Below are 25,844 nucleotides of genomic sequence, written 5' to 3'. Positions count from 1 at the left end.
TTTAATAATAAAAGAAAACAATTTTCAAAAAAAAAAAAACGGAATTCATTCATACCGTATATGTACTTTACATGTTGGATTAACGCATCCGTATATACAATATACCGTATTTTCAGTATATCATATTTATAGCATACCGTAATTATATCATACAATATTTACAGCATACCGTATATGCATGTAACCACTATTGATGTGAAATTTTGCAAAACTTCAAAAGTAATATTGCTGTTTTAATTTTTATCTCAAACGGTAATTATCAAAATAAATTTGTTTGCATATCTATCAACCTTGAAACTTCATGAAATTTTAATGTAAAGTAGAAAACTCCTTATAATATGATAGTCAAAAGTTATCATCCATCGTCATCATATGTGGTATTAAAATATTTTTTCAAAACTCAACAGGGACCCGGTTGAAAGGTAAACCGATGCAGTTCACGTAAATGGCATATAAAATTCCACAGATATCAAAACCACATGATTTCAAATTTATTCAGTATCTAATCCATGAAACTATCAAATTCAATCAGTTTCATCCAAAAATTCTAAGTAACGGTCAAGTTATGATTTTTTGAAGTCAAGGTAGAAGCTAGAAAAATGGCGACTCTACCTAGTGCACCTTACTTTATGCAATTCATTCACTAGCTAACTTATGAGGCTATCCAATACCACTAGTTTTGTATAAAAAAGCCAAGTAACAAAGCAGTCATGTTTTTTTTAAAGATGAGGCAAAATCCAAATTTTTTTGAAGAGAGTAAAACTTTAAATTGCTAATATAATTTTTTTAAATGCTGATTTGTAAATTTATTCCTATGACAGATGTCTATGTTCAAAGATAAATTTGTTCATAAAGAATGTTCATAGAATAGATCCGTACAAAACATCCATAAAAATTTATTTTAAAGAAAATGTAAATATTTCACAATCAACTAAAGATATTAAATCACCTGCTTCTCCATGACATCTCGCATCACTTTTACCATCATCCATGCCCCAAGAAAAATCTATTCAACCTTTAGGAAGGGATTTAACCTAGTTTGAAACTCAACAGATATCATTAGTGCATTTCGTTGTAAAATTAAAAATTTCGAACTATAGATTCATTTCATCGCATGTAGATGGATTTCCAGCAAAATCAAATTACTATAGCATTATCATGACACGTAAAGTTGGAGAACGATCATTCAAATTGTTGTAGTGCCGAAGCACCGTATCCGAAGGTACCATTTCATTCAAACATTTATCAAAAATCATAATTTGAAACGAAGTAAACACTTGCACATCTAGCTACCTCTAATTTTCTTGGATATTAAAGAACAAAATGTGTAAAAAGCCTTTCTTCTTCTCAACCTTGTTATTCCCTTAACTTGGATATTATATTAGCCTACATTTATCTGATGGATGTATTATTAGTGGACGATTCTGGACTCGACCATATGGATGTGTTGAATGGTTGATTTTTATTCTTGTCGTTTTGTGAGCCTATGAGCTCTTAATTGTTTTGGACTTACAAGTCCCTTATTATTGTTATTATTATGGGCCTGCGAGCTCTTAATCATTTTGAACCTGCGAGTCCGTTATTGTTATTATTATTGTTGCTATGGGCCTGCGAGTCCAATTTCATATAGATCTGCGTGCCAATTAGCATAGGATACGAGTTGCAGTTGAATTAATTGAAGACACACAGAGAAGATATATATATATATATATATAGTGAAAAAGTGACCTTCCACTTCTTCTAACCTTTTTTTTAATGAAAACCTAAATGTAAGGGAGTTGTATTATCACTAAATTTGTTAAATTGGGTCTTTAACTAAGAATTTGAAGAGTTTTTAAGCCTAAAAAAATAATTTACAAAAAGTTCTATAAAAATATCTACATGATGATTCGAACCTGTGTGGCCTATATTAAATACTATATATATGACCATTGTGGCAACCCAGTTTTTCATTAAATCTTTGTAATCAAATTTACTCAAACTTAATCTCTTAAATTTTTAGGCTTTTAATTAACTTATGGCTTAAGCTTTCAAAATCTTAAATGGGTTGAGCTTCCATAGCTCTTTTTTCAATGAGCTAGGCTCGTGGTGCTAGATCATCACAAAATAATAGCCTAATTTCATTTTTTTTATCGGGCTTCTACATCCCTTACACCCTAAACAAATTTCATCTTCGAAACTTACCTTACGAATTGGCAAAGAGTGTCAGATATTTGTTTTTGACTTCTTCTTCTCTTTCCCAAGTAGATTTTTCTACTCTATGATTATTTCATTGCACTTTGACCAGTTGATTCTCCTTGTTCCATAATTTATCTACCTTTCGATCAGTATTTTAATCGGTAATTCCTCATAATATAAATCTTTCTATACTTCCAAGGGTTGATAATTCACCACGTGATTAGAATCATTCACATGCTTTTTGATCATCGATATATGAAACATGTTGTGAACAGCTAATAGTGGCTGATAGTTCGGGCGATAAAGTTAGTCGATAAACCACATTTCCAACTCTGTCAAGTATTTCAAAAGGTCCGATATAATGAGGTTATAGTTTGTCTATCTTGTCGGACCTAAGTACACCCTTTATTGATGCCATCCTTAGAAAAACTTTCTCTTCAACTTCAAATTCCAAGTCTTTTCTCTTGGTATCTGCATAGCTCTTTTGTCTATCTCGCCCGGCCTTTATCCTAGTACGGATCTTATCGATGGGTTCAACTTTTCTTTCAATGATCTCTGGTCCTAGAACTCTCTTTTCTCCAACTTTATCCCAATAAACAGGTGATCTGCAACTTCTATAACAGAGAGCTTTATACGGTGCCATTCCAATAGTTGCTTGGAAACTATTATTAGATACAAATTCCTCTAAAGGTAGATACGATTCCCAAATACCTCCTAGATCCAGAACATAGGCCCTTAGCATATCTTTCGAATTTTGAATGGTTCTTTCAAATTGATCATCCGATTGAGGATGATACGCTGTACTGAAATTCAATTTTGTTCCCATAGCTCCTTGTAAGTTCTTCCAAAAATTTGACGTAAATCTTAGATCTTTATAAGGCACAATGGACACGAGTACACCATGCAATCTTACAATCTCTCTAATGTACAACTACGCCAGCTGATCTAGACTAAATGTCATTTTTACTGGAAGAAAATAAGTGGACCCTGTTAGACGATCCACTATTACCCATATAGTATTGTGTCCTCTTGCTGACTTTGGAAATCCTACCACACAAAGTCAATTGCGATATTCTCCCACTTCCATTCAGGTATGTCAAATGGATTTAATAATCGTGCTGATCTTTGATATTCTATTTTAACTTGTTGGCACACTATGCATTTTGTCACAAATGGGCTTATACTTCATTTCATGTTCTTCCACCAAAATGTATCTTGAAGGTCTCGATACATTTTCGTACCACCAGGATGTACGGTGTACGGGGTGGAATGAGCCTTCTCCAATATCTCCTTCCTCAAAACTTCATCCTTAAGTACACAAATTCTTCCTTTAAATATTAGTGCCTGATCTGAAGCTATTTCAAAATCCTTTCTCTTATCAGTACCAATCTCATTCTTGATCTTCTGCAAGAATAGCTCTTTGCTCTATGTTTCTATGATTCGATATCTAAGAGTGGGTCGAACCATCAAATTTACTAAATGAGTAGTGACTTGTTCTTGTGTGGTAATCCCTTCGATTTACAAATTTTCCAAGTCTTTGATTTACTCCATCTGAGTAGTAGGTAATGATCCTAGCTGTCCTATCGACTTCCTACTCAGAGTATCGGCAACAACATTAGCCTTACTAGGATGGTAATGAATAGTGCAATCATAGTCATTGACTAGCTCCAACCATCGTCTCTGACTCATATTCAATTCCTTCTATGTAAAGAAATATTTGAGACTCTTATGATCCGTGTAAATGTCATACTTTCCCCTATATAGGCAATGGCGCCATATCTTTAATGCCCAAACTACCATCGCAAGTTCTAGATCATGCGTTGGATAGTTCTGCTCATGTTGCTTTAATTGCTTGACGTATAGGCAATCACTTTTCCATACTGTATCTGTACACATCCCAAATCTTGTGTAGATGCATTACTATCTAAAACAAACCCTTCCAAACCTTCAGGTATGATTAATACTGGTACTGTAATCAATTGTTTAGCTCCTGAAAGCTTTGCTCACACTTATCTGTCCATTGAAACTATACTCATTTCCTTGTCAATTGTGTCATTGGTCTAACTATTTTGGAGAATCCTTCTATAAATCTTCGATAGTACCCAACCAATCCCAGAAAACTTCAAACTTCACTAGCATTAGTCGGTATCTTCCAATTAGTTACTACTTCTACCTTTACTGGATCTACTTCAATTCCTTGGGCAATAGCTACATGACCTCGGGAATCCAACTTATTCAAGCCAAAATTCGTACTTTTAAATTTGGCGTATAACTTTTCCTTACGCAATGTTTCTAACGCTATTCTAAGATGTTCTTCATGTTGATCTTTACTCTTGGAGTAAGTTAGAATGTCATCAATGAAGACTATAACAAATTTATCTAAATACTGATGAAATACTCTATTCATCAAATCCATAAATATTGTCAGAGCATTTGTCAATCCGAATGGCATAACTATGAACTCATAATGTCCATAACAAGTTCTGAAAAATGTCTTAGATATATCATTTTCCTTAACCTTCAATTGAGTATTTTCTAGATCGTAAATCAATCTTAGAAAATGCCTTACTTCCATCTTTCTTCTTTACAACCAACACCGGTGCCACTCCGAGAATCATATCTATTGTGAATTCCACTTATCTATCTGGTGGAGTACTAGGTAGATCTTTTGGAAACACATCTCTAAATACTTGTATCACTGGTACATCTTCAAACTTTATCATTGCCAGTTTTTCTCCAGAGATATTAACTAGAAACCCTTGAGATGTTTCTTTTCTCAACACTTTCTCGGCTTGTAAGGCCGATAATAGTTGGAGATGGGATTTGGTCTTTACTCCAAGGATTGTTCTTCTCCTGGTTTCTAAAAAGACACTTCCCTTTCTCTACAACGAATGATTGATAATTATATCTTAACCAATTCATACCCAAAATCACATCAAAATCTTTTATCTTTATCATATACAAGTTTGCTTCAAATATTTTCCCTCAATTTTAATATTCACTGATCTAGTCAACTTATATGTGTTCAATGTTCTACCTGAGGAAAAGCTAAATTCTAGTATACTCTCTGACTTATCACAATTAATACTAGATTTAGCAATGAAAGATGTTGATGCAAAAGAGTGAGTAGCTCCTGAATCAAATAGTACGTAAGCAGGTGTATCAGATATCAGTAATATATCTACTATCATATTTGAGTTCTCCTCTGCATCCTTTTGAGTCATTGCAAACACTCGTGCTTCCCCATCGTGTTCTAATCATTGTTATCATCTTTCTTCTTACCAAATATGGGACAATCCTTTGTAATATGTCCTGGCATACCACACCAAAAATAGGTATTCTTCCCATACAAGAATTTCCACGATGAGGCTTACCACACTTAGGACATGGTGCTACTGTAGTTACTATGCCCTTACTAGCACTAGGTCTAGTATTAGCCTTCTTATTTTGCCATTTGTATTTTCCTTTGTCTTGACCATTCCATTTCCTCTTTCCAACCTGTCCTTTATCCTGCTGGTTGTACAATTTATGGTGTTGTTCTACATTTTCATTCCGATACCAACTAGCCTGAGCTTGTTCCAGCATCTCACGATATGATGTGAAACGATGTGACATGAGAATCATGCTTAGGTCTAGGCTTAACCCTTGCTCAAACTTTCGAGTCTTCTTAACTTTTGTGTCCACCATGTGTGGAGCATATCTTAAGAGTTAGTCGAACTTTCGCTCGTAATTAGTTAGAGACATATTACCCTACTTAAGTTGAAAGAATTTGCTCTCTTTGAAATCCCTTAAAGACTAAGGAAAACACTTCCTCATCATTTTCTTTCTTGAATTGTTCCCAAGTTAACGCCAATTGATCCTTAGGGGTCTTGGTTTGGGACATCAAATCCCACCAGTGACTTGTACCACCAGTGAACATAAACTCCGCACACTGGACCTTTTGGGCATTAGTGTAGTCGATGACTCGAAAAATTCGCTATAACTTATGAAGCCAATCCTCAACTACTAGTGGACCAGATGCTCCATCGAAGGAAGGGGTTTATGCCTTCGAAAAATTTAATAATTAATTTTTTTAATAAAAGAGTAATCTCTACTCATTTCACTCTTGGTCTTTCTCTAGGTCTTCCTCTGGGTTTTCATCTTCTTCTTCGCTAGGATTGGTCACAATTGATAGTATGACCTCATCATCTAAGGTCACTACCTATTCGGATCCTATGTGGGAGATAACATCACCGATCTTAGTCTCCCAATTACGGATACATGCATTGCGAAAACCTCAAAGTCAAGCTCCTTAGGGACACTTTCCAAAATTTTGGGATAGCATATTTTCTTGTATAAGCTTCGTGATTTTTTCCTCACAAGGTGCAAAAGTTTCTAGCAAACGACCTATTGCTTGCCAATCACTAATCCTCATTATTTGCATTTAGCAAAAGTTGGTACATGTTTTGTATGTGATTGTCAAGGTCTATAAATTCGTCATCCTCAAAATCCGGGTAAGCTCAGCTATCTATCTCCTATTGACTAATATGGTTCTTTTCCCTAGAATTTTGACTTTCATTTGACATTTGCGACCTACAACTTCAAGTTCTAGCCCAATACACGTCCTTTGAATAACTCTTTTTTTTTCAACTACATTTATCTTTACATATAAGGTATACATAAAGAAAAATATAAAATGTAGTGAAATATGGAAAACATAATTATAGAATCATAACATTTTTTATAAGAAAAAAATTTAAGTTTGCTTAGCTAAACATACCTAGGCAGTAGGATGAAGTCGACTGATGGATGCGAAATGCCATGAAATGCCTTAAATATTTCGTTTTTCTCATCTTTAAATTTTCTACTTCTACTTAAAATAATATTATTTTTAAAAAAACGACGAGTCTACAGAATCGACTAAACTAGATTAACTGTACTTTAGCCGTAAATTAGTTAACAATATTTTAATCAAAGGTATAATTTTTTAAAAATTTAATACTAAAAGAAAACAATTTAAAAAAAAAACCAAATTCATTCATATCGTATATGCACTTTACATGTTGGATTAATGCATACCGTATATACAACATATCATATTTTCAGCATACCGTATTTGCATCATACCGTATTTACAGCATACCATATTTTCATCTTATCATAGTTATAGTATACCGTATATGCACCATACCGTATATGCATGTAATCACTATTGACGTGAAATTTTGCAAAACTTTAAAAGTAATATTGTTGTTTCAGTTTTTATCTCAAACGGTAATTCTCAAAATAAATTTTTTTGCATAGCTATCGATCTCGAAACTTCATCAAGTTTTAATGTAAAGCAGGAAACTCCTTATAACATGACATAGACAAAAATTATCTTCCATCGGCATCAGATGAGGTATTAAAATTTTTTTTCAAAACTCAGTAGCGACCCGATTGAAAGGTAAACTGGTGCAATTCACTTAAAATGACATATAAAATTCCACAAACATCAAAATCACATGATTTCAAACATATTCAGTAGCTAATCCATGAGAATATCAAATTGGTTTCATCAAGAAATTCCAAGTAACAGTCGAGTTATGAATTTTTGAAGTCAAGGCAGAAGCTGGAAAAACAGCGACTCTACCTAGTGCACTTTACTTTATGCGACATATAAAATTCTACTGATATCGGATTGACAAGATTCCAAATTCGTTCAATATCTATCTTATGAGGCTATCCAACGCCACTAGTTTTGTATAAAAATGCCAAGTGATGAAGGAGTTATGAACTTTTTAAGGACAAGGCAAAATCTGAATTTTTTTAAAGAGACAGCAAAACTTTAATCGCTAACATATTTTTTGTAAATGGTGATTTTAAATTTATTCCTATGAAAAATTTCTATGTTCAGAGATAAATTTATTCATAAAGAATGTATGTAGAATAGATCCGCACAAAATATCCATAGAAATCTAATTTAAAGAAAACATAAACACTTCATAATCAATTAAAGATATTAAAATATCGGCTTTTCCATGGCATGTCGCACATCTTTTACCATCATTCACACCCCAAGAAAATTCATTCAACTTGTAGGAAGGGAATTAACCCATAAATTTGAAATTCAATAGATATCATTGGTGCATTTCATTGTCAATTTAAAAATTTTGAACTATAGATTCATTTAATCGCACGTCGATAGATTTTTGGTAAAATCCAATTACTATAGCATTATCATGCCATGTAGAGTTGGAGAATGATCATTCAAACTATTGTAGTGCCGAAGCACCATACCTAAAGGTACCATTTCATTCAAACATTTATCAAAAATCATAATTTGAAATGAAGTAAATACTTGCACCAGACCTACCTTGAATTTTCTTGAATATCAAAGAACAAAATGTATAGAAAGTCTTTCTTCTTCTCAACCTTGTTATTCCCTTAGCTTACATTGACATAAAATATATTTTTTTGAGAGAAAATAAGAGGAAATTCGGATTTGATGAGTGGTGTAGTGAAAAAGTGACCTTCCACTTCATGTAACCTTTCTTTTTAATGGAAAGCTAAATGGGGGGAGTTGTATTATCATTAAGTTTGTTAAATTTGGTCTTTAACTAAGAATTTGAAGAGTTTTTAAGCTTAAAAACATAATTCATAAAAAATTTTATAAAAATATCTACATGGTGATTCAAACTTGGGTTGCCTATATGAAATACCATGTTGATGCCCATTGTGGCAACCCATTAGGCTTTTAATTAATTTATGGCTTGGGCTTTCAAAATCTTAAATGGGTAGAGCTTCCATAACTCTTTTTTCAATGAGCTAGGCTCGTGGTGCCAAATCATCACAGAACAATAGCCTAATTTCATTTTATTTCTCGAGCTTCTAAATTATTGCTGACACGGACTCAAATAGAAACTACATGCTTATCCGAATATCCATCTGGTCAATTTTAATATAGGCTTGCATTTGTACAATGTCATCAATTTTGTTAGTCTTTCCTTCGTTCAAGTATGACATCTGTGACTTGATGTCATCAAGCTCTACCTTCAACACTTTATTATCTACCTGAGGTTCGAATACTTGCACATGCAACTCCTCAAAAGCCTGATAAAATGAATAACTAATTATTATATGTTGCTTGCGACATATCTGTGACCAGTCATCAACATGTAGTCCACATTGTATATCTGCGACTTGATGTGTATGAAACATGACATAGAAAATATTGATGTGTGACCAATGATGAAAATATTGAGAGCTGACTAACATAACAAATTATGTCATCCCGTTTTACCCCATGAGATTGTGGCTCCTTTTGAGAATGATGAGTGACTGATGGGTCTTCAACAACCAGCAATTTTCTGAGCGGATGGCTCCTGTTGTCTTAGAGGAGGAGCAACAAAATCGTCGTCATGATTTGAAGAGTGAGCTTGTCCAATACTATTGTCCATCAAAGGTAGGACTGATGGAATTGACTTTTCGCTATTACCGACATCTTCAGCAGACCTCTTCGTCCTATGCTTGGTTCTTCTTCGACTCTCGAATGAAGATGTTGACTGGATTGGCTTGTTGTACTAGACTTCGTTCATGTATGGCATCACTAGTACACTTTCCAATGGTTCCAAGTCACAAATCTCAATCTGTAATATAATATGTAGATTATACGAATGCAAAGTCAAAAGTTCGATATTGATTACATGATGCTTACTGGAACTTTACCTTAGGATTAGAGAAGTAGTCAGGTCCTTTGAATTTGGCAGCTGATGGTTGCTAATCTGCCATCTAGTTTATGATTCGGGGATGTACCCTCGATAAGACTAGGAAAAGTCTCATATATCCATGCTTGGAAGGCTACAAGCATTCCTCGTAGCTTGTAGTGTTGGGTCCTTTTGCTGAGGCCATTTCTCAATACACCTAGTGTAATTTTGAATAGTAGCTTGCCCCCATTGAAAATTGTTCATTTCATTAAAGTCCTCAGCCAAAAAAAATAAGTGGTCGACAACATTCTTGTAGTCATAAGAAAAGAGATAGGCAGTTAGGAAATACAAAACCCTGAACATTGCAACATCATTGTCTGGTAGGGCTTTAATGAGATCGAGGTCAGGCATTTGGCATGCAGACAGAAAATGTGTCCTTCACATCTTCACGTGTGATAGCATCTACTTGTGAAAAGTATTTAGCCTTCAACTTTGACTGCCTATTTTCAAAAACCTGAGTATTTGTACTACCTGAACATTTCAATCTTGTGACCAAACAAAACTCAGATATGGAGAACTTGACATATTGCCCCCAGAAACATAAAACCATATTTCTTCTTCATCCGGGTGCTGAACTTGCCTCAGAAGGAAATAAAGAATCAATTGTGGTTGAATTACTATTTTATGGCAATCCAGGAAGTGGGAAAAGCATGTGCCCCTCAATATCTATTTCTGGCATCGGCTTAACTTTGATTATATGGTGGTGAGAACACCCTTGTACTCGGAGGTGGTAATCTAGTCAGGAAACCAACTTTTTTCTAGTATTTTGTATTACCAGACCTACATGAAGCATTAATAATGATAAAATTGTTACCTTTATTGTAATTCAGAGGTAGAGAAAATGAAATGCATCTAGGTGAAATGGTCACATATAGGTGAAATTCAGGTCACATATAGGTGAAATGGTCACATATAGACACCCTATAACTAAAACACGTTATCAACCATGTTAACAGTCAGGTCACAGGCATGCAAAGTCTTTTCGTTCAAGTCACAGATCTTCAATACTTGTCACCCAATGATTTTTCAATTAATACCCATCACTTAATGTATTAATAGAACATAAAAATCAACATACCATGTTCGATTGGCGGATCACAGGCGACGTAACATACTTTTCCATATGGGATTTCATTGGATTTTCCTCATGCTTCCTTTTTCCTATCCTTTCTGGCGTGGCATGGACATTTATTGCCTTTTTGAAAACCTTGGGTTTAGTCATTTTTTCTTTGATTGTGAAATAGGAAATTTTTTTACAGAATTACAGGGTAGACGAAGAATGTACTCAGTTCGCTTTGGGTATGTGAGGAATATTAGTTCCTCGACAGGCCAGAGTGGGATAACTAACTGGAGATATCATGGGTGCGTAATTGTCGGAGTGGTTTATTAGAGATCGTGGGGAGAAGTTTGGGATAGTTTCTCTCGTTTGATAAAAAAAGGAAGAAAGATTAGATATGAAGCACATTAACTACGGAACCACGCTTATTTGAAATAAGTAATTTTTTTATTAATCTAATACCGTATATTTGACTAGAAAAGTTGGGCATATGATTTATGCACAGTAAAATTGAAAGCCTTGGGAGGGTGTAATTTCCTCAAAGTAAAATATTTATAAGCCCAAGTGGAAATGGTAAACTATTCTAATTGGGCCATAATTATTAGGTTTCCTTATTGTGAAAATTACATGGGAAAAAATCACATATAAGGTGTTATGTTTACCTCAATTCAAAAATCAAGTAAATAGTTTGAAAATTCAAAAATCATATATGCATTTAATTAATTAAAAATATTTATTAAATAAAGATAATAAACTCACAGTTACATGATTAATGGTCACAGATTCATAATTATAGGTCACAGTTTTATTTGTTGGTCACATATCGTCAAATTAATTGATCACAAATTATTTCACGATCACAAATCAAAAATTTTATAGGTTACATATTATTTTGAGGTCACGGATCATTTAAATTACAGGTTATATTTTGGCTAACGGTCACATAGATCACAGTTTATTGGTCACAAATTATTTTTTAGTCACAAACACCTAATATTTGGTCACATATGCTTAAATAGATGGTCACAGAGCCTAATTGTTGGTCACAGACATCTAATTGTTGGTCATAGACACCCTATTCGTCTCCTCATCGCCACAGTGCATCATCGTCGACTACCACACCATCGCTTGTATAGCACCACAGCCACCAACTCACTCGGCCACATCGCCGCACTACACCACACCGCCACCACACCATACAATACAACCAAATCGAACTCGCCAAACTACACCACATCGCTCACAATTAGCGCTGCACCACTGTAGCGATAAAACCCAACCATTGACCTTATAGGTACCGCAATCTGAAGTTGTGATTGCAGCGGCTGCCATCGCATTGTCATCACCTTTGCAACGGCGAGATCTGAAACTATTATACGCCATCATCTGCAGCGGTCGAGTACAACTAACTTCATCACAACATCCCTACCTAAAAAATCCCTAAAGCAGTAGCTACGCACACTAGAAAAATCACCATCGTTACAGCACCGGAGCTCATGCCGCGAGCAGCGCCGCTCAAAATTGGCATCACCATGGCTATGGGGCTCAAATCATCACGACGATCTGGAAGCGCCGCTCATATCAGGTCTACCTGACGCCGCTGCATTGGACAAAACAAATGCCGAAGAGAAGATGGATGCTACCATTGTGTGTGTTCAGAGAAAGAAGAGAGAGACGAGAAATGGGTTTGAAATTGATTATTATATTTATTAATACCTGATTTGTGCATAAATAAACTTCACCCCTAAATTTTGAATTTGAAAGTTTAAGTGCCTAGTTTTATATAATTTCCACAAATTACAGCTTGGGCGATTTTTAAAGATCCAATATCATAAAACAAGATTTAAGTTTCATAATAAAAAAATCAGGTTTTAATTAATTAATTAACATTTATTAAATAAATACATATCGTCCATAACCATTACCACATTTTACGTTAAAATTGGGGAGAGAATGTTTTCAAATAAGAAAATGCAATCTCTAAGAAACTACTTCGACATCTTAGCACAAAAAGAAATAGATACTTACACAAATTCCTCGAAACTCTCTTCCATATTTCCCAACATTATTCGAACTCATTCTTCCACTATTGATAAGATCTTACACTCACATTAGCCAAATCTATTCACCATTTTATTTACCATTTCGAGAAGAGAAAAATAATTGAAAAATCCTATGAACAATGAGTTTTGATCAGAAATCACAATCTAAACATGGTGACACATCTGGAGGAAAACAAGGAAAAAGAAGAAGACAAAAAGTGGTAGATTGTGTTCAGAATGAAATTCCCAAAACTCTAATTGTCCATCCAAAACCTAGTTCGAAGAGGTAAGTAAATTTTGTAGTCCTTTGAGTTCATGGGTAAATTTATTTTTCTAATTTATTGGGTGATTATGGTTAGCATAATACTAATTTGTTAGGAAAATTTTTCATTAGTGACCTATGATTTCTAGTTTGAACTGATTTGCATACATACATATATGTATGTATGTATATTATCACTTGTATAATATCATGTGTTCATGTTTCGCCTTTTGATCAGTGTAACCATTCTTTTTGACATGTTCCGTGTTTGTGACTTGAAAGCCTTAACGAATAATTTGCTGATAGTGTGAGAAATTTTGTTGATTAGAATGTGTGAACTATGAAGAAAATGTGGCCAATTTTATGGCATATGTAGAGATTGTGATATCTTTTGTAGTAGTAGTGTGTGACCTGGTTTCTATACAGTGTTATAAGTGTTTTGTTGATTTGATGTATGTACAAGTATTAGATATTTGACATATTGATGTGATCCAGTAGTCAAGCCGATGAAGACAAGTGCGGAATGAGACCCGTTGATAATCAAAAGTGTACCGATGACGCGATCAAGAGCAAAGTGGGTGAAACAAGTGATACGATTATTAGTTAAGTCAACTATTGATGGGATGATGTTTGGGATGCAAAATGAGGCAACTTTTATGTTCGGGTTGAGTGCTAAAACAAAGTGGATCAATTCAATACAAGAGGAAGAAGTTGGAGGCCAACTGGACTACTATGTGGTCGCATAGTGCAATAGGGTTCGTGACCGCATACATAGGGGCAGGAATTCGCAGGGCTAGGTCAAATGAACTATGCGATCACATACATTTACACTATGCGGTCGCATAGTTATAAATCGAGGTAAAAATTTTCCCTTTTTGGATTTTTCCAAATTTTGCAAGATTTTATTTCTTTTCCATAACAATTAATCTTGGACGAGTTTTGCACGATTTTCACTAGATTTTCTAGGAGTTTTGAGTCTAGTATAAATATAGATTATTTTCTTTCATTGTAACCTTAGACACTTTATACATTGATTTGAGAGAATTTTAATAGAGAGACTGTTGTGCTTTCTTCTCCATTCTTCATTGATAGTTGGAACTTATCAAGGATTGTAATTCTTATAGCGTTCTACAACTCAGGTCTGGGTTATACCACGAGGTAGATACTCTACCTTCATTACGTTCATTTATAGCAAAAATTAACTCTAGATGGTCAACCAATATTCCATTTGTTTTTTCCATCTTTTAAATTTTTTTCCATCAGAGTGTTCTAGTTTAGCACTATTAGTATCTTCATGAGATGTCATTCTTACACTATGAATTACTAAGGCAAAGAGAAGTAACTGTAAATATATATAAATTAGTTAATGAATAACACCAGCAATAAAATTTTCAATTAGGTTAAATATTTAATACTTGACAATATCAATTCAAATTTTCTAAGTAATATAAGAGATTAAATGAATAATGAAGTTTTAGATGCCATAGTCACAATTAATATTATATTAACAATGCATGGAAATCAAGTCAATCAATCAAGTAAATAATATAAGTTTCAAAACTTTCCACTAAGTTATCAAAATGGAATATGTGCTTAAAATATTGAATCAATTTAAAAGGATGCAATATTTAATCAATAAAAATTTTGTATGTCCTCTCCTTCGTGCAGGTACTTTTCGCATTGCACAGCTCTAAAATAAATCCTTTCTAGCTCGTAGCTGATTCTTATAATATGGGCACGACCACAGGGAAAGAAAGAACAAGGCTGATGCGAACCCCGTAGTAATGGAAACTACGAAACCCACAACGAGATTGATGCAAAACCCAAGAACTCCAATAGTAACCGATTTTGGATCTTGAACCCCAAGAATTGAACTAAGAAACCCTAGATTAGCAAAGAACCTAAAACCTCTTGATTACAATTAAAAGAACCCACAATCCGATTGATTAGAATGCCACAAGAAGTTGAATGCAAAAAGTCAAAAGTTCTTACAATGAAAAATATTCTCCTATTTATACTAATCCTCGAATAGAAGTCAAAAGGAAATATAATTTTAATAATCTAACAAAATTCCTAAAATATTCGTCCAATATGGTAGGAGTTTGATTAAGAATGAAATTCTAGTAAAATAAGGAAAAACGCGAAAAAAAAGGAAAATCGCGCCTAGAAATGAACCATGCGGTCGCATGGTTATAACTCGTGTTGCCGCATGGTAATAAAATTTCGGCCATTGAATTCTCGGTCTCATGTCGTGTGCTCACATCGTGCGCCACATGGTTTTACTACCCACTCTCTTTTTCGACTGCTTGTAACGCATTGATCCATTTTGTTTCGGCCTTCGACCCGAACACAAAACTTGTCCCATTTTGAGTCCGGAACATGGTTCCATCAATGGTTTCTTGAACGAGCAATCCCATCGCTTGTTTCACTTGCTTTGCCCTTGATCGCGCCATTGGTCCGCTATCGACTATCAACGGGTCTAGTCTCGCACTTGCTTTCGTCGGGCTCGACTCCTCGATCATATCAAAGGCCTTATCAATTGCCAAAATTTATAGAAGAAGATAATATAAAATGAATAGAGAGTAATATGAAAATAGAGTAGTATAAAAGGATTAAGAATATTTTTGTTTTTGATTTGTTGTGTGTAAAACAATAAGAAATTCACCTCCTTTTTTGGTAGAAAAATTCAACACTGTCATAATGAAAATTAATCAAATTAAACATAAGTTACAAATATAATAATGAAATTAAATTTTTAGCAATGAATCTGAAAATTAAAATCAAAACTGAGAAATTAAAAAATTAAAATTGAAAACTAAAATTTAAATTGTTAATTTGAAAGTTTTACAAACTTATTCTCAACAAATACTTTTACCGATCCCATTTCGTCACAACAATCACTTGATGTTTTATAATTCCACATTATATGTCACAGAATAGACACTATAAAAATATAAATATTCTCAATAATCAAGTAATTATTCAAGGACAACTAATTTACCGTTGTCGTTCTAAACTTATAATGCTTACAAATGGATAGAGCTAAAAAGAGAACGATGAATTGCAAAAAAAAAATCCTGTAATTCACTGGAAATTAAATAACCCAGTTAATGTAATCTTACCGTGATTCAAATGAAGATGTCATGCAAGCAAAATCTTTAGCCAAATATAGCAAAAGATGAAGTTTTACACCTTCTTTTCACTTACTATAAAAAAAATACGTTCCAGCAACCAAACTGATTTGGTTGTTGTAATGTACTATTACCGACCACAAAATGGTCGGCAAAAATAGGTTGGTCTGCTAACATTGAACTATTTTTTTGAACTCTTCTGTGACCAAATAGTGATCACTGGTTATGCTTTTTAGCAACCACCAAATGGTGGTTGGTGAATAATTGATTGCTGCACATTCAGCAACCATAGTTTGGTCGCTAGTGGACGTTCTAGCGACCAAATATGCTTGGTCGCTGGAACATTTGACGCAATTCCTCCCCGCATGTTTTTTCATTTTCTTTAAACTGTTCGGCGACCACATTTTGGTTGCTGGTTGGAGCCATGTTCCCGTGACCACTTCGTTGGTCGCTGATTCTAGGTTCCAGGGACTAGAAATTCTCGGTTGCTAGAACATTTGCCGCAATTCCTCCCCGCAAGCTTTTTCATTTTCTTTAAACTGTTTGGTGACCACATTTTGGTCGCTGGTTGGAGCTATGTTCCCGCGACCACTTCGTTGGTCGCTGATTCTAGGTTCCAGCGACCAGAATTTCTTGGTCGCTGGAACATTTGGCACAATTCCTCCCCACATGTCTTTTCATTTTCTTTAAACTGTTTGTCGACCACAGTTTGGTAGTTGGTTGGAGCCATGTTCTCGTGACCACTAGTTGGTCACTCGTTGTATGTTCCAGTGACCAGATGCTGGTTGGAGCCAAGTTTCTGCAACCACCAATTGGTCGCTGGTTTTATGTTCCAACGACCAGATATTTTTGGTCACTGCAACCTTTGGCATAATTTCTCTCCACGCGTTTTTCAAATTCTTTTAAACAATTTAGCGACCACACTATGATCGCTGGTTAGTGCCATGTTCCAGTGACCACCAGTTTGGTCGCTGGAACAATTGGGCAATTTCCCCCTTCCTTTTTTTTCCACAATTTTTTTACATTCATCAACGACCAAAGCTTGGGGTTGTTGATCAATACTAGGTGTCAGCGACTATATATTGGTCGCTGGAACTCTTGGAGCCATTACTCCGCTAATTTGTCCCTTATCTAATTCTTTTTTTTTTCTCCCTCTTATCTACTCAAATATTTCATTTCCCTATTGCCTTATTTCAAAATCCGTAACCCTATTTCATCTCTCGCCCCTTCCCTCTCTCTCTTTCTCATTATCTAGGCTACAACCTTCATCCTCTCTTCTCTAGTGGTAATATGGAATGTTGGGCGATTATTTTTCAAAGATTTGAGGTATCTACTGCAAAATTTCCCAATTAGTTGTTCTAATTTCATATATTGATGTCATATTCAGTTCTCTTCATTTCTTGTAGTTTAACTATTGGGTTATTTGTAGAATATACAATGAGAACAACGAATAGAATCTAATGGAAATGGTGTGGAATAAAGTAGGAAAAGGATGAATATGGAGCTTTTTCCCTCTTATGAAGTATCCGCCCTCGTCCACCGCCTCATCCAAAGAGGCTACGCCGTCCACAACCATGGTTTGGTCCTTTTGTTTTCATCCCTCCTACATTTTCTCTTATCCATTCTCTGTATATAGTAGTAGTAACATATTGTTGTTTTGTTGATGGGCTTTTTGGTATGATATGAATTATGGTGCCATACATTACAGCCATGTGTTTTATTTTATTTTTGTTAAAGAATTATATATTTTGAATCATTCATTTTTGAATGAGCCTTTTTGCTTAAATTTTCCTTCAAAGTTGGGCAAATTGTGTGCAATTTTTTTCTTTTGTATTGCTATTTATTAGTACAAGTTATTAATGGAATATTGCAGATGAGTTGCAGTCTTCTGAGAGATTATCGAGTGAGATTTAGAAAACACGAGTGTTTGATTTGGGCCCTTTGGATTATCACAGCATAATGGAGGCATTGAAGGGCTGTTGTAGCTTATTTTACTCCTTCGGGCTTCCTTCAGACAACCCCATCCATGATGTAAGTTTTCTTTTTCTAGCACTTACAATTAAGCAATTTTTCCGTTACTTATTTTCCTGTGGTTTCTACATTGTTCCCATAGCTAAAGTCTTTGATCATTGGGGTAATATTTTGAATCTTTGATTTATTTTGATGTCTTTTGAATTATAATTTTTCCTTTTTTTGCTTAAATCTTGCAATTTTGTTGGCATATGTATCATTTAAGATTTCCCAGAGTTATGAAATCTTTGTGTTTATCTATACTTGCATTGGAAGACCTTGAATGTATTATGCTTTCAATGGTTGAGTTTCTTGATTAATTAAAATGTAGTATGAATGATGGGGGCCGTGGAAGTGGAGGCAGTTTGGGAATATCAAAAGAAGACATCCCTGGTATGAAGTTATGAGGAAGGAAATTCACATGATTGTTAACACTAAATAAGCTTTGATGAGGGTTTACCAGTCAAATAACTAACTCATTGCAAAATGGTAGATCAGATCAAAGGCTAGATCACTATTAACTCATTGATCGCATCGGGTCTGCTGGGTTTGTATGGTAGGTTGATGCTTACTCATTAAGAAAGTAGCACAATTTAGAAAACTTAGTTTATGCTTATTAAGTTGTTAAACATGTAGGTTTAGGATACGGAAAGCAAAGATGAACCATTATTAAATAGTGATGCAGAAAGTGATTATTGTGATTTATAAGAATATATAGTTAATTCTATTGGATATATATCATTTTTGGTGGTTTTTACTATATCATTTTTCCTTTTTTAATATATGATTTTTGCTGGTTTTTACTGTATTACATTCGAAGAGTAACTGGAATCTAATTGTACTTCAACACCTGAAACAGAAAAAGCTCCAGTAATCTGTTGAGTGGACTATAACATATTCTTCAGTATTTCGAGGGAAGGAAGCTCATCTTCAAGGTAACACAAGATAATTTTTCAATCTACTTGATACTTTATTGGCTAGTTATGATTGGTTATGTGGTCCATCGGCCATCCAACATGATTGTCATCATTTTTGATATAGTACCTGCTTGGTAGTTGTGTATTTATATGGTCAGGAGAATTTTACTATTTGATTTGGTGTTACAAAATGAGAGTCAATATTTTTGTGATTTCAGATGCGTGCAACCTTGTGCATCCTTGAGCTTCTCCAATCGAATAGAATAGCATATTCTTATCTTACAAATTGACAACCGTCTAGCCATTTCATTGACCCACAAGACAGATAAGTGATTTCCAAATGTATCATTTTCAGTTAGTCGGGGAAGGTGGTTCTGTGATTCTATGGGCCCCTTTCTTTCTGCAGTCAATTGTCATCTTTCTTAATTTTTCATAGTAGAGCTGCATTTTGTGTAAATTAATGTATTCATTCAATTATATGAACTGCAGCTAATGAAGGAAAGGTGTTTCACAACTTATTTGAGATGCTTTAAGCTTTATTTATAGGTTGATTTCTAGTCTTCCTGAAAAACTAATGATTGGTTGAATTTTGATGTTTAATTTTAATTTGCCAGAGTTTGTTATTGTCTGCATTTCAGTTCAGGAGGTAATGTCCATGCTAGGTATGTTCAAAATTGATTTAACCACGTATACTCTTGCTATTTTGGTAACAATTTTCTTTTCTTTATGGATCTCATTGTTCTTTTTTTAATATTCATACAGATGACACAAAAAAGAAAGTCAAAGCACGCGCCACTTGTTACTCATCCAAACTGCAACAATGGAAACCCAACTCTATGTGGGAAAGGACAACACTCTAATCAATTATACATTCAATCCTCAATGACTTCTGCTCAATTTGTTGTAAATAGGTCAACAACTCAATCTAGGTTGAATATTTTTTTGTGGTAAAATATTAAACATTTTGGGTTCTGTATCGACGATTAGTACTTGTTATATGTGCAATGCAATATAATTTTTGTAGCAACATTTTTCTTGTTAATTTTTTCTGATTATTGAAATTACAAATTTCAACTTTGTCTTTGTGGTTGTGGTGGTTGAAAATTGAAACAATAGACAAAGGGGGCGTTTGTTTCTCATTTTTGTAAGAATGAGAATGAAAAATATAGCTGTTATGAGCTCTACACAAGATATAGAAATTCAAATTTGGTGGCTTGATGTAATGGATAATGGTCATATTTTTCATTTTAATGGGGGAAAGAATGGGAACCAAATAGGGGCGAAATATTAGCAGGAACAAATAATATTGGCTATTAAAATATAGATATTAATCTTCTCTGACCAAGGAATGGTTGCAAAAGGGTGTAAATTAACCCAAATAGATACCCTTCAATGACCAAAGTTTGGTCGCTAGAAGACATATATGCAGCAACCACATCCAACCCATTTTCACCTTTCCAGCAACAACATATGACCCTTTTAGCAACCATCAATTGGTCCCTGGAAGACATATATGCAGCGACCACTTTGTATTGGTTGCTGGGAGATATATATGCAGTGACCACATCCAACCTATTATTCACCTTTCCAGCAACCACATATGACCCTTTTAGCGACCATCGATTGGTCGCTGGAAGACATATATGCAACAACCACACCATATTGGTCGTTGGAAAGCTTCACCGACGATCTATTACCGACCAGCCAGGGACCACAGTTTTCTGGTTGCAAAACCTCTTCAGTGACCAAAAAGTAAGCTTTAGCGACCCAAAAAAGTTGGTTGCTGGACACTTTTTTTTTGTAGTGACAGTTCACAAGCTGTGTTTAATTTATCTTTAATTTTTTTGGAAACCCAGGAATCATAATTAATTGAATGACTATTAAATACAGATTTTTATTTTGGTTACAAGAAAAAATTGGATTGGTGAAGAAAAGGCCATTTTGATTTTTCTGGTTTGACATGTAAGTAATTCCAGCAAATTAAATGTCATTTATGTTAAAAATTAGAAAGAAAAGAGTAGAGAATAGAGAAATTAATAAACTTGTGTGTATTAGATTGAGAACCAAAGTTCCATTTTTATAAGGAAGAATTAGAAATGCAATGGTAATAAAAACTAGAACTTTAGGGCTATAATTATCATTCACTAATAATCATATTGTTTACAACATTCCATCTTGAATGACACAATAAAAAACATCCGTTTCATTAAAACATTATCAAGAAAATTCAATAGTACAAAATTTAATCGAAAGAAAAAGAGTACAACTATTTCCTCTTATTTCAATTCTTATATCATTTCAACCTTACCTTGTATGCCAATGTATTCAACATTACAAATTTTGGTGAAGTATATCCCATGTTGTCTTATATAATATTTAAATAACACCGTCTTTATGCGAGATATTTATCAATCTTTAATGATTGTAGTAACATAATAATTCAAAAAATAGCTCTTTTTGATATCTTCAGAAGTTTCATGCCCATATCAAAGTATTATTTTAAAGGTAAATATCTTGTGGTTATAAGCATTCGTCGCACAAAGAAATGCCTTGGTAAAACCTTATAAGGAAAAACCCAGTGAAAAAAATTCTAATGAAAGAAAAAGAGTACATTATTCATTTAAGTACATTAAAAAGTTGTTTCATTAAAAACATTGCCCGATGGGACAAAATCTTGGTCAACAGAAAAAGAGTACAATGCGTACTAACTCCCCCTCATGGTAATACCACTTGAATTATGCTTCAGTCCTATTAAATCCTTCAAGGTAACATTCCAAATGAGTTGAGTATAATCAAATTTATTGCACGCATATCAAATTTCATACATTTTTAGACTACTAAAATATAAATTCGTGATTACATTCACTACATGATAATTTATCTATTTATACTGGTTTTTGTGAAATTCATTATGTAAAGAGTCGTATATTTCATATTACAACTTTACTTTTTCATTTTTCATTTCACACAAATATACACTTTTAGGTGTTTAGACTGCAGATCTAGAAACTTTAGGTTTCTCTAGTAAATTCAATTTGCAAAGACTACGTCCATTTTTTTTTTGTCAATCATTGTTTCGATTGATATGTTTTGATTTATTCTAATTCCTCACTATTTATCGATAACCATTTTCTTTCCGATTTTATTTTTTTCTCATAATGATATAACTTATTAAAATATTTCACTTTTCAAAACATCAGATATTTTATAATTCGTTTTGTCTGAATACCCATTAAGAGTATATGCCTCCCTAATTGGATTGTCTTTGTCAATTGCTCCATTTTTGTTTGGAGATTTTTTGTTTTAAAATCGAATATCATTACGTTTCAGACGTGTCATAAATTTGTCAAATATAATATTAACTAATTGTCTTCCTAAATGTTAATTGAGTTGAAGCATTTAAAGCTAGTATGTGAGATATTATTAATCTCTTTAGTCAGTAAACGCATGTAAATAAATTATTTTTTGAACTTTTAGTTTGAATTATCTTTTTGCGAGATTTAGATAATGATGTATTTGTATATTATATTCAGTTTCTTAATTTCTCTCCCTAAGGCTGAGAAAGTTGTCCAGTCAAAGTGATAATCAGCAAACAACGTTATAAAATACCACCCATTTGAGATAAAGTGTACAAACAACTCATTTATACTTAGCATTCTACAAATTTCTTCTTAGTGTATTGTGCTAAATCAATTTTGCATATAATGCAATATCAAAATATTTAGATCGTAAAATTAGGCTCTAACCATAAGCCAATTATAACAAGAGAAATTATGATGTTGACATGATGCGTAATAACATTCTCTAAATTGAAATGGGAAGTATGTTGTTCTCTGTAGAGCGATACAAAGCCTCTTCAGAGTGTGCTAGGGACATGAATACATCTATATAGTGATACAAAGCCTCTTCAGTATGCTAGGGACGTGAATGCATATGGGAGAAAAGTGATGGCGACCTCAATTGCCTTGATGGCTACTAAGCATCCTTCTATTGCCCTTCATGCTATGATCAATTTTTGGCACAGAGCAAGGACGAAGATTGGAGAGCCAAATAATCTAAGACGTTTGCGCTCCCAAGCATACTGCAAGGAAAGGGCGAAGGGACTTCACACCTAGAGTGATCTAGTCTTTTAGGATTGATTTTCTAGAATCTTTCATTTTATTTCTTTTTGTAATTTAGCTTACTAGTAGTTTTTCTTCATCCAGAATGTGGATGAAATTTCACATTTTATTTCGATTATGGTTGATTTCTTATTGAAAAATGATCGCTAGTTGATTTTTTTTTTCATTTTTCTTTATCAGAGTCGACAAACCATTATATTAGCATATAAAAATTACTAACAAAGACATTGAAGTTAGGCTATCTACTTTACACAATTCTTTTTACTTGATCATGTAGTAGTCAATGAGTGCCTGACCAACTGCATAGCGGTCTACAGTTGATCGTTATATGGTGACGGGTGCATGGTCGACTGTTATGCGATCGATGTATGTTTCCTAACGCTATGCGGTCAACACAATTTTGTGCATTCGGTTCACCTATTTCAATTGACGATTCTTAACCGTCCAATGTTTAGTTTATTGCTCATCAACAAGTTTCTAGAATGCTTTTGAAGTGTAGAGTGTGAGGTATAGTGATTTTGGGCCTTAACCATTTTTTCGGTTTTGAGAGTTCACCTCTATACTGTAATGATATCGAGCTAATCAATTTTATTTTTTTTTATTTTGTTGCTTACCATCTATCCCATTGGGAAACTTCAAAGTTTAGAGTGTAATGTCTATTGATTTTGGCCCTTAACCCTTTTTTGAAAGCCCAGGAATGACTAACCAAGATAGGGTACATTGGTTTTAAAAAAAAATCAAAAATCAATTCTAGATTTAAACCAATATGATAGCAAATGAGATAATTAAACAAATAGGTGCAAATAAGAAAGCAAACAAAGACTAAATAGATATATTCAAATAATAAGCGCAAGTATAAAAAAGATAAGTAAAAGGGAGAGAGGATGCAAACAAGCAAGGCCTTTTTTCAGTATGTTGATTAACTTATGGCTCAATCCAACCCTTTACAATGCTTCTGGTAACTTACAACCAATAAAAGCGATCCTTATACAATGTTGAGCTTTATGTGATCTCAATATGTCCCACACGGTGACTTATAACAAGGAGCACCAATCCTTTTAAAATTTGGGACTTCAACACGACCCACAATTAAAGAAGAAAAATGATATTAAAAGTAAAAGCTTCTCTATTAATAAATGATATGATCACAATTAGGGTCAAGAGAGAAGTAGGCTAACACTTCAATAAATAGTAACAAATGATAGCTTACATGTTAGATGAAAAACTTTGATGAATATGATAATAAAAAATTAGACTCAACCAATCAAAGTGTTTCAATGAAAAGACGAAAAAGAATTAAATGTAATGTGAATTCAAATAATCTTCTCAAGAGATAGCTCTCTTTAAATGAATGATCGTAATAAATCGAGTGCTAAGAGAGAAATGAGAAACTTTGATGAATATGATGATTTTCCAAATTTGATTCAATCAATGAAAGTTATTAATATGAAGTGGAGAAGCTTATGCAATATAAGCACAAAGAACTTTTTCAAAAATATCTCTATTCGAATATAGATATAAATAAGTTAAGCACAAAAAAGATGAAAATTTGACGAGTGAAATGATTCAAGAAGTTTGATTTAATAATCAAAGTTTTCAATATGAAGAATTAGAAAAATTCATGCAATATAAGTGCAAAAATCTTCTTCAAGAATATATCTTCCTTTGAAGATCGATATAAATAAGTTAAGCACAAAAAGATATGAAAAAATTTGATGAAGGAAATAATTCAAGAAATTTGATTCAACAATGAAAGTTTTTGATAAATAAGCTCAAAGAAGATTTTTCACAAATATATTTCACTTGGAAAAATAAGCTCAAAGAAGATTTTTCACAACTATATCTCACTAGGAAACTCTCTCCATAGTTGTTGTGAAGAATGGAAGTGAAGTGGTATTTATAGAAATCAAAACGAAATAGTTTCTGGCCGTTCGGACAACTTAACCAGATGTCCGCTTGCAACCGGACAACCAAACTATTCGTTGTGCAATGGTAAAAAAATTAACTGTTGGTGAACCAAACGTTCGCCTGGTCAATTGGACGTCTAGTTGACCATTGACTCATTTTTTTAAATTATGATCCAAGTTCAATTATGATTTTGAAAAATCAATCTTACTTTTGATTAAAACATTTTATGCATGTGATCATAAAAAATCACTTTTCGTGCACATTTTTGTGTCATTGTTATTCGTTACTAAAGATCAAAGTGTTTCACCTTTACATATGATCTAGAAAGTCTAGTCTTTGATCTTGCTTTGAAGTTTCTTCCATGATTGGCTCTTGAACTTTTGATCTTTATGTTTCTTGTCATTGGTCTTCAATGTTTGACTTTTCTTGGCATTTCTCTTTAAAGCTCTCATCTCGAATGATTTGACTTGAATGCATAAGCAACTTCCAATTTG

Source organism: Olea europaea, chromosome 3 (assembly GCF_002742605.1).
Source record: "Olea europaea var. sylvestris chromosome 3, O_europaea_v1, whole genome shotgun sequence".
NCBI lineage: Eukaryota > Viridiplantae > Streptophyta > Magnoliopsida > Lamiales > Oleaceae > Olea > Olea europaea.
This window is presented reverse-complemented; position numbering follows the sequence as displayed.